General features: G+C 36.4%; 1 pseudogene; it reads left to right on the forward strand.

Moving 5' to 3' along the window:
• Positions 1–1,696: 1,696 nt before the first annotated feature.
• Positions 1,697–7,730, forward strand: LOC124232746 (olfactory receptor 7A10-like; annotated as a pseudogene).
• Positions 7,731–7,983: the final 253 nt, after the last annotated feature.

The raw sequence follows: 7,983 nt of genomic DNA on the forward strand, positions 1-7,983 counted from the left end.
TCCATTTGTGCCAACATTTATTCAACAATTCAGTATTTCCAAATAAATTGAAATACAACCTTGCCATATACTAAATGTAGCTATGTATTGAAGCCTAAGTCCTGATTGTTTCAATAGATACTAACTGAGTGTCTGCTATATGCCACAATGCTCAGGAACAGTTTATATTATATACTTTGATGTCTATGCCTTAGTGAATTTAATTACTAATCCATGCAGATGTCATTAAACTATTGCTTCTTTATATCTTCTTTCGCTTACTTTTTGATGCTCCACTCAATTTTCTGAATATAGTTGTTTGAAATCACTCTATTTAACCTGGTTTTGTTCTCCCTACCATGCCCTTTTTTCATAACTTCACATTCACTTAAATTTGTTGCTATATAAGTGAACATATATTTACATACACTTGTGAAAATACAAACATGAAGAAACCAAATGAGTTCTTGCTCATTTGATATTTGTGATATAATTTCAAAGGCAGAGTACAGTGAAATAAATGTGTGTATGACATAATGTCCTCAGGGGTAAATCATCTGAAGAAAGTTCTTCAGTGTAAAGGATGGAATTGCCCTATTGAGTGCAGGATTTTATAGGGCATAGTCAGAGGGGGCCTTTGCATGTTGCATAAGGACCATGGCTGGGATTATAGTGTGCCTATTGGATTGATCAAAAATGAGATCAATACTCAAAGTACAAGAAAAACAAAGAAAAGACGCCACATAAGAGAAATGATAAAGGGGCTTGCCTCATGTTCTACCCAACCATATAAAAACGAACTGGTCCAATAAATGTAGAATAGGCACAGAAAAAGTGAGTCTTCTAATGTTTAGTATTAGAAATACCCAATTTTGGTTGTATTTTGTATATCTCATTTTGGGAATTACTGGTTTATTTCCTTTGGTCATTTTTCACTTGGGGTGTTCAATCTGTAAGGTATTTCACACCATAAATTTATCACTCCCTTTGCCTTTTGGACAAATTTCTTTTTTCTCTTTTATTATTTTTGCTTGGCATAAAGGATGTAAATTAATCAAGGTTGTAAAGTGGCCAGAACTACACTCTTTCTCATTTTGAGCCTTGATTCTCTAACACAACCATCTTCCTCAAGGTCTTTGCACTGGCTGTTCCTTCTGCCAGGCACACACTTTCCCAGGTAAGCTTGTGTCTCCTTGTCACTCCTCTTTCTCGTCTGTTCAAATGTCACCTTGTTTTCAGGTCTTGCCTGAACTCCTAATAAAAAATAAACCCCTATTCACTCTGCTCTTTGTACATGCTTCCTTTTCTTCATAGTATCTGTCACCTTCGGGTATGTTATACTATTATTTTTATTTGATTATATTCTTTCTCTATCACTAGATTGTAGGGATTTTTGCTTTTCAGCATTCTATACTCTGGTCAGTGCCTGGATGATGGTCTATATTTGATATATATTCCTCAATTCATGAAAGATACTTAATAAAACAGTAGTATACATTATGCTTGTGGAACAAGTTGACAGTGGAAAAGGAATTCCTAATGAGAAATAGCATTAAGGATGCTCAAATGGAGACCAGACCATACGCCAAATATTGAAACTTATTTAATGATTATAAAATATAAAGGTAGCATTTATGGTAGGTTACTAGTCCCTGCTTGTGTGAAAATTAGTCATTTATTTTTTCTATTTCCTGGTAGTCACTTCCAAAATGTGAAACCAAAGAATGACACACATTTTTCAGAAATTCTTCTTCTCAGACTTTCAGAGGAACTGGAATTACAGCCCTTCATATTTCAGCTTTTCCTCTCCATGTATCTGATCACTGTTTTTGGAAACCTGCTTATCATCCTGACCACCATCTCTGACTCCCACCTGCACACACTCATGTACTTCTTCCTCTCCAGCCTGTCCTTTGTAGACACCTGTTTCACCTCCACCACCATCCCAAAGATGCTGCTGAACATGCAGACCCAGAGCAAAGGCATAACCTATGAAGGCTGCATCACCCACGTGTATTTTTACATTTTCTTTGCAGGACTAGATGACTTTCTTCTGACAGTAATTGCCTATGGCTGGTTTGTAGCCATTTTCCACCCCCTGCACTACATGATGGTCATGAACCCCCAGCTCTGTAGACTGGTGGTCCTGGTGTCCTGGATCATGAGTGCCTTGTATTCCTTGTCACAAAGCTTAATGGTGTTGTGACTTTCTTTCTGTTCAGACTTGGAAGTCCCCCAATTTTTCTGTGAACTCACTCAGGTGGTTCAAAGTGCCTGTTCTGACACTTTTCTCAATGACATGGTGATGCATTTTGTGGCTGTGCTCCTGGCTGGTGGTCCCCTTGCTGGCATAATTTACTCACACTCTAAGATAATTTTCTCCTTTTGTGGAATCTCATCAGCTCAGCGGAAGTATAAAGCCTTTTTCACCTGTGCATCTCACCTCTCAGTTGTCTTCTTATTTTATTGTACAAGCCTAGGAGTGTAGCTCAGCCCTGCTGCTACCCACAGCTCACACCCAATGCAACAGCTTCAGTAATGTACACCGTGGTCACACCGATGCTGAGCCCCTTCATCTACAGTCTGAGGAATAAAGACGTAAAGGGGGCGCTGGACACATTCTTTGAGCCATCCGCAGCTCTAAAAGGACTAATTGTCCTGGGTCTGAAGAAGTGGCCTTGATTGCAGGACTAAATGTTTCAGGGCCAGAAAGTGTTTTCTTCCACCATTCTTAGATCAGATGGTGGAAGTAGAACTTGCTTCTTCTATTTTTTCCATGAGTGTCCATTTCTTTGACTTCAAAATTTTATACAATTTAAGTAACTCACTTTTTAAGCTTTCTGCTTAGTTTGACATATAGGCGGTTTTCCCATCTGTACTTTCCTGCTTAACAAAAAGTTTGCCAACTTTGTATTAGTAACTGTTGGAAATTCCTTTTTCTTTCGTGGGGCAGCATGGATTTCTTAAGAATAATTACTTCTCTAACGACATATTATCTGAAGTAACGTTTCTGTTGTTTTCCAGAAAGAATAGTCACAAGTTGTATTTGTCATATGACAAAAACCTGCAATTGACAACCAAGGCAATTTGTATAATTTTATAAGAAGAGGAAGTGAAAAGCCACTGTTTTTCACATTTGTGTATGGCATACCTTTTTATGTCACTACCTTAACTTCCTATCCTGATAATGTAGACTTTAACATATAACGTGATTCATAGACAGTAACTGAGTTTTATTCTCCTTATTAGGATCCTGTTCTCTTATTCAGATATGTGTCCACAGTGCCTACCATAATAACTGGCAAAACGATTATCAAATACATGACTCCAAGTGGAGTCTGCAAACATAAATTGGAATAAATAGATTGATTTAATTTGGCCTTTGAGTCAGAGTGCAGCTTAAATAAAACAAAGAATAATTTTAAATTATACTTTGTATTACTAAGTAAAATAATTCTTTTTCCAGCTACACATCTACACCTTGAAGTCTGGAAGATTGATGCCCATGTGTAAGTAGGTTTTTTCATTGGGATGGAGGATAGGTCTGTGGGTTTAAGCTTTTTTAGTGGATTATCTTCCTTTTCATCTTGGAAATTGTCAGTGCTGCCTATAATTAATACCCCTTCCATGACTCTAAATAAAATAAAAATTTTGTCATAACCACTAAATGGACCATGAATAGCAATGTCAATATCATCCTTTATATAACATACATCTATCTTCATGGTCAACTAGACTCTCTAGAGAACTTGCAGTCCTCTCCATCCATGTGATTCAGAGTCACAAGTTTTACACAAAACTTGCATGTCCTTCCAACCTCTCCTGCTTGCCTGGAAAGAAGCCTCAGTGGAGTAGAATTTTAATACAGTTATCTGATATAAACTTCAATAACAGAGTAATCGTGGATGCTAGCTTTAAATATCAGAACAAGTGCCTCAAAGTATAAGAAGCAGATTATTATAATTGCCCTCTGTTCTGTTCAATCTTGTCTTTAGTTAGCTATTGCTGCATTCCAAGCCAACCTTATAGCAAATGGTAATAAAATGCCTTTATTATCTAATGAGATAGTATGGTGGGGAGTTCTGATTTCTGCTGGGCTCCTCATGAGTCTATATTCAGCCACAACTCTCTACCTTGTGTTTCTAAAGCTCATCCATGATGCTGTGTTCAGCTGTATTGCACTTCTCTCTTCAATCAACATATGATAGTTTACTCCATTTATATATGTAGACTAATCTCATAGTTTATGCAAAAAATAGTTTATCAAATGGAAATTCCCTTAATTTAACTTCACAGTTCTATATCCGTACATGACACTTTGCTTTCATCTTAGTTATAAGACATATCTCCCAGGTGTGACTCAGCTGCCTGTGCTCTGGATTCAATTCTGAAGCATGCAGTATGAGAACTTTCTAACTCTAACTTATTAGAATATAATTTCATACAATAAACTGCATGAATTTAAAGTGTAAAACTTGCTGAATTGAAAGAGATATACAAATTAAAAGTACATAGCGTATATTCCCTTTTTATATAAATTGAAAGGTGCATAATAAGTTTAACAGTTCTGTTGTGTGAGTGTTAAAACTTTAATCTCCCTTAGCCTCAGTTTTCTTATTTCTGAACATAATATGGGACATCAAATGTAACTTCAGACAGACGTTGTGAAGAATAAATGAAACGTGCAGAAATAACTTCATCGATACAAAAGAAAACATTTGAAGGTAAAAGGTGTGCATAGCACATGGGGCAAATCAGGCTGGAAAAAGTGCAAATTATTATTTTGTGTGAAAAGCCAAGTGTTACTCTTATGTATTAAATCAATTCTATACACACACACACACACGACTTCTTTTTACACAAGACAATGGGAAAACATTAGTTTGGTGAGGAAGAGTAAAAATATGTATTTCTATTTTTGTAGTTTTGTGATGGCTTCTTTTTTTTTCATTTATTACTCCCAACAGTCCTGGCCTATAGGTACTGAGTTACTGGCTCAAGGAATAAATCAGGGTATGTGCATATCTTGTTAAAATTGATCATAACAAGTTCACATCATTAGCCTGTTTTTACAGCTGAAGTAAACACATCTTGGGTGAAGTATATCTTCAACTTCACCTGCTTCGTAAGTGGTGATGGTATTTCCCAAACCTCCTATTTCCTTATTCTGGAGACAAAGTCCTGTGGCTTTCATAGGAGAATTTGTCCTGCTTAAAAATGTTTTGGACGCATGCTATATAGGCCTTATATAACCATACATGAAACTTACATGGGGGAAATTATAATTAGCTCATCATTATAAAAGTATGAGGCATTCTTTTGGAAACCTATAGAGGTATTGAATTGGCCAACTCCCAGCTGTCTGTTGAAAGCAGCACATGTGTGAGAACCAAAGAGAGGCAGCTTGTTATGATGAAGTGGCAGCTGTTAAACTTGGTCAGGCTTTTTGCTCTCTGTGAAAAGTGGATGCAATAGTACCCCTGAGAGATTTTTATTGGTATATAAATTTTATTTAGATAATGTCTGACAATAATATCTGACTTGAAAATAATGGAACGCAAAAATAATAATAGCAATATTTCTGAAAGTGATAGGGGACATCTAAGGAGCTTTTATGATATTCTGGGCACTTTCCTAAGTGTGTTTACACATTGAGTTATCTAATCCAGACCAGGTGCTATGAGAGAGAGTACATTCTTCTCAGTTTGATAAAGATAGAGAGACTGAGTCTATAGTATAAAATGCCCACTTCACACACTGATGGAAACCAGTATTTTTATCCAGATAAGAAATCCAAGCCATGCTCTTAATCACTCAAGTTATTGGTTTTTCCCTCTAGCTAAAGAACCTCAAAAAATATCCAGAACATAAGAAGTTTTATTTCAATGATTAAAAATCTACAGGTAATATCTTGATAATGAGGGTGAAATTTTCTCCACTGCACCAGAAGCCACATACATAAATAATTAGTGATAAGAATACTTTTATAATGTGACAGCTTATTCATTATTAGAAGTCTGTATTTACTATCAAATATGCATTAAAAAAAAAAAAACCCTGACCATTGAAGGGCACAAATTTGCATGTACTGATTAAAATAATCCATAACCAATCTATCAATCAAAATTAGGGTGAGTTTATTATGTGAGCCAGTTTTGAGGACTTAGCCTGGAGTAGAAAGAACAAAGGCCTTTTCTACTTGTGTCCCTCACGTCCTCCTGGTGTCTGTCTTCTTTAGCTCATGATTTTACATGTACCTATGCCACCTGCAATCTCTGCCACCATCTGGGACATCGTCCTTTCTGTTTTCTATTCCACAATGCCCCAACTCTTCAACCCTATTTTCTATGGTCTCAGAATTGAGCAAATAAAAGGTGCCATCAAGAAAATCATGAAGAGATGATTATTTTATTCAGGATATGCATAGGAAATTGCTGAGACTCACCCTAAATTAGCCAGCGCTGGTGGTCTAGTGCTTAAGATTTGTCACTCTCAGCACCATGGCCTGGGTCCATTTCCCAGTCAGGGAGCCACACCACCCATTTGTCAGTTGTCTTACAGTGGTGGACGCATGTTACTGTTATGCTGAATGCTATGCCACCAGTATCTCAAATACCAGGAAGGTCACCCATGGTGGAAGGGTTTCAGTGGAGCTTCTTCATTAAGACAGACCAGGAAGAAGGACCTGACCACCCACTTACAATAAAATTGGCCATGAAAACCCTATAAATAGAAGGAGAACATTGTCTGATACAGCACCAGAAGGGGAGAGGATGGTGCACAAAGACCAGGCAGAGTTCAGTCTGCTGTACACAGGGTTGCTAGGAGTCAGAATCTACTCCATGGCACTAACAACAACATCCTAAATTATTGAGTGAAATTCATATTTTCAGCAATATGTTGAGATAACTTATTGGGATTATATAGATATAACTGATGTAAATTTAATAAATGATGTCATTAAAATATGTCATATATTGGGGCTGCCCCAGGTGCATAGTGATTAGGTTTGCGTGCTCCAGTTTGGTGGTCTGGGGTTCTTGGGTTCAGATACTGGGTGTGGACCTACACATTGCTTGTCAGCCATGCTGTGGCAGTGTCCCACATACAAAATAGAGGAAGATTGGCACAGATGCTAGCTCAGGACCAGTCTTCCTTACCAAGAAAAGTACATATATATCTCATTTACAAAAATATTTTCTTTCTGAAGATTTTGGATTATCTGAATATGCCACTGGGTAAAAGATCTGGTGTTATGAATTACAGATCCCCACTCATGCTTTGAGAAGTTAGGAGCTCTCACTAAAAGTTTCAGTTTTAAAAAGCCAAAAAGGTTCTCTTTAGAAATATTTCATGTTAAACTTCTGTTCTATATTTATCCACTGTTCAAATTTTTACAAATTTAGAATGAAAAGTGTATCAGTTAATTTTGAAAGACCACATTTGATGTTATAGAAGAAATAAAAATATTCAGTTACATACTTATTCAAAAATAAATATGAAAAATATATGTTCTTTTGAATATCATAAAATATAAATGAAATGTATGCTGTGGAAAAAGTAGTGGGTTTGGTGGGAGTATGGAATCATGTATGAGAGTATCAGAAATATTTTACACAGCTTTCCTCATATGGCAAGAAAAAATATAGATATGTTGTATTGTCATCAGACAAAAATTTTCTCAAAATATGTTCAAATGGTTTGGGTTTAAATGTACCTGCTTATGCTTTAAACATCTTTTGCTAGGTTGATTAAAAGAATGTACGAATTTTCACTGCCCATTTATTATCACATACTTCTCCGTACATTCATTAAGACCATTGAGGAGTAATGTTTTGCTTTCTGATGATGTCATATGAAAGATTATTTCATTGCCAACAGTATCAGCCATAATATGGTAGGTTACACTGTAATGGTTAGGAACCCCCAAAATCTCAGTAGCTTTATACAACAAAGGTTGTCTTCTAGCTCACAATATCTGCCAAATATGGGTCAGTAGGGGGG

This window comes from Equus quagga, unplaced genomic scaffold (assembly GCF_021613505.1).
Source record: "Equus quagga isolate Etosha38 unplaced genomic scaffold, UCLA_HA_Equagga_1.0 1113_RagTag, whole genome shotgun sequence".
NCBI classification, from domain to species: Eukaryota; Metazoa; Chordata; class Mammalia; order Perissodactyla; family Equidae; genus Equus; species Equus quagga.